The sequence below is a fragment of the Hydra vulgaris genome, chromosome 12 (genome assembly GCF_038396675.1).
Source record: "Hydra vulgaris chromosome 12, alternate assembly HydraT2T_AEP".
NCBI lineage: Eukaryota > Metazoa > Cnidaria > Hydrozoa > Anthoathecata > Hydridae > Hydra > Hydra vulgaris.
This window is the reverse complement of record NC_088931.1, coordinates 15,342,214-15,345,373: the sequence shown is the minus strand read 5'-3', so window position 1 is coordinate 15,345,373 and position 3,160 is coordinate 15,342,214. Positions and strand designations below refer to the sequence as shown.

Sequence of the window (3,160 nt, the reverse complement as noted above, 5' to 3'; positions counted from 1 at the left end):
TGAGCACTTTATTTGTAAAATACACTAATATAATTTACATATATATTATATGTGTGTGTGTGTGTATATATATATGCATATATATATATATATACATATATATATATATATATATATATATATATATATATATATATATACATATATATATATATATATATATATATATATATATATATATATATATATATATATATATATGTATATATATATATATACATATATATATACATATATATATATATACATATATAAAAATATATATATATATGTATATATATATATATATATGCATATATATATATATATACATATATATATATATATGCATATATATATATATATATACATATATATATATATACATATATATACATATATATACATATATATATATATATATATATATATATATATATATATATATATATATATATATATATATATAGTCGAAAAATAGTAAAATCGTGTAGTAAGATAATAAAATGCATGTCCAAATATCAAAAAATAATGGCAACATATTCACATTAGGAAAACCTCAACTCAATGAAAACATCAACTACAATGTCAGCAACCAGCTGGAACTTTTTCATATAATAATCAACAGTTTCAGAATCATTTTCTTTTCTAGTCCAGTAAGAAATAGTAATAGCCTTTCTATGTTTTTTTAAGTTTTAGTATTCTGCTATTGTGCAAGACTGTCATTGCTCTATCGGAATCATATCATTCATAATTATTATTGATATAGTATGTATTAAATATATATATTATATTATAGTATATATTTTATATATACTATAATATAGTATATATTAAGTATATAATATACTATAAATATAAGATACTATAAATAGTATATTAAATTTAATTTACTATAAATATATTATACATGTCTATATATTTTTAGACAAATGTTAGTATATTACTAATATATGATATATTCTAAATACGTAAAAAAGCATATATTATATTATTATATGAAATAAAGCTTTTTAAAAATGTAATAGTATGATTGGACTGAGCAAAAAACATGTATTATTGATTTAATATATAATAAATGTTATTTTTACAGTGATACTTTATAAATGCAATATTAGTACTTATATCACAAAATTATTATATAGAAAAATCACATAAATTTTTTAATAATTATTATTATTGGCTTATAAAAACGAATATTTAATATCCTTCAATCCCAAACAGAAGTCGGAAAAACAAAATTTAGGTACCAAAAGTGAGGGTAAAAATAGGGTATCTGCTAGTTAAAATAAATTCTTGAAATTTGGCATGTGCATAGAAAACGTATAAACTTAAAAAAAAGAATAGGATAGAAAAAAAAAAGATAATATCTTCAACATTTACTAAGCAAAAGAAGTACAACACACTTTTTGATATCAATAAATAACACTTTAACTTTCGTCAATATAATAAAAAAATACTCTTTAAAAAAGTTTAACTATTCTACTTTTAAAAAAACTTCTAAGTTAATATAAAATTCTAAAAAAATATGCTACAAAACATCATCCTACCATACTGCCTAAACACCAAGTTCTAAAAACGTGAAACAGTTTTTAAGCACGAAAATCGGTTCCGTAAAACGCGGGATTTAACATACCTATTCAGAAAAAGCTATTTTCTTCCTGTCTCCTCCTCTATTTTCAGGTCTGGTTGTTCCATGTTCATACCAGTGTCTTGCAATTCTTAAAACTCTATCAGGTTTTATGGCTGGAATAAATTAATAAAATATTAACTTTTACTCATTAATTTTTTTTAACAAAATATACATTCTATTTCTGAATTAAAAGTAAAGTAATTTTATACTTACACAATACTGAACAAAATGAAGCTTGACAAACTCGTACTTTAATTCCGTCGCAGCATAAAAAGTACTCAATACTCATATTTCTTAACTTTATTCGATTATTATATTTCACTTTGACTCTTTTAACACTGATTATATTAGGCATTGACAGTATAGTAGCATCTTATGACTTTATTTGCAATACTATAGAATTCTGTATGATGTTTTAGCAAATTATCCTTTGTTATATCTCGAGCCTGAAATAAGTCAATCAATAAATAATTACTTTGCCATAAACACAAATTATACCAAGTAATCTTACATTGTGTATAATAAAACTTTAAACTCATAACTAAATTATAATTTCAACATACGAAGATCATTAAATTAAAAAAACTCACTTTGCAGTAACCTGAAACATGATTACATGATATAGTAGGAATTTTTCCTCCGCTTGAATGTCTAAATAACTTATTTTTCTCTCTTGCAGAGCATTGTTTTTTTTTTCCGTGATTTTAACGTTGACACAACACTTTCATCTTAACCGCCCAAATCAGCCATCTTTATTATTATTAATTAAATATGACTATTGCGCTTGCGTGGAGTTAACTAATATAAGCACGGATTGGTCAAAAAAATATACAGCACATTAAAAATAAACTGAAAAAATTATACAGCGTTTTGAAAATAAATTATTTTTAGAGCCTAAATTAAAAAAAAAAATTAAACCTAATTAATTAGTTACAAACATGACTTAAAAGTATCTAACTTTCTCTTCAAAATTATCCACTTAACGCAGTTTTTTCGAAATTGGCGCTTACCGCGTTTTGAAAATAAGCTCTTCATATATATATATATATATATATATATATATATATATATATATATATATATATATATATATATATATATATATATATATATATATATATATATATATATATATATATATATATATATATATATATATATATATACACATATATATATATGGCTATAACTATAGGCCTATATATAAGTTTGCAAAGATGACAGTAATAAGCTTAAATTTACACTCTTAATTACAACAATCTCTCTATTACTTTGACAAACTAAAAAAAAAGTATAATGCTAATTTGTCGCTTTATACTTTTAGTTGTTGAATTTAAGATTACAATAAAGCCCCATCAATAATTAATTGTTATTAATTATAAAATGCTTTCTCGCTTTTCAAAGCTTTTCTAGCAAACAGTTTTTGATTGAGTCATTTAACATATTATGCTGTAATTGAGTTAGTCAATAAAAATTTTCAATGGTTTTGAAAATAATGAATATGCTCTAACCTTGTTTATTGATTTAATCAAAGCATTCGATACAGTT

General features: G+C 21.4%; 1 long non-coding RNA gene across 1 annotated transcript; it reads right to left on the bottom strand.

Moving 5' to 3' along the window:
- Positions 1 to 1,038: 1,038 nt before the first annotated feature.
- Positions 1,039 to 2,372, bottom strand: LOC136088492 (uncharacterized). Its single transcript, XR_010642213.1, has 3 exons — positions 2,203 to 2,372; positions 1,826 to 2,058; positions 1,039 to 1,725 (listed from the first exon to the last, which is right to left on the bottom strand). It is a non-coding gene; the product is annotated as an uncharacterized LOC136088492 (long non-coding RNA).
- Between the last annotated feature and the right edge of the window lie 788 nt (positions 2,373 to 3,160).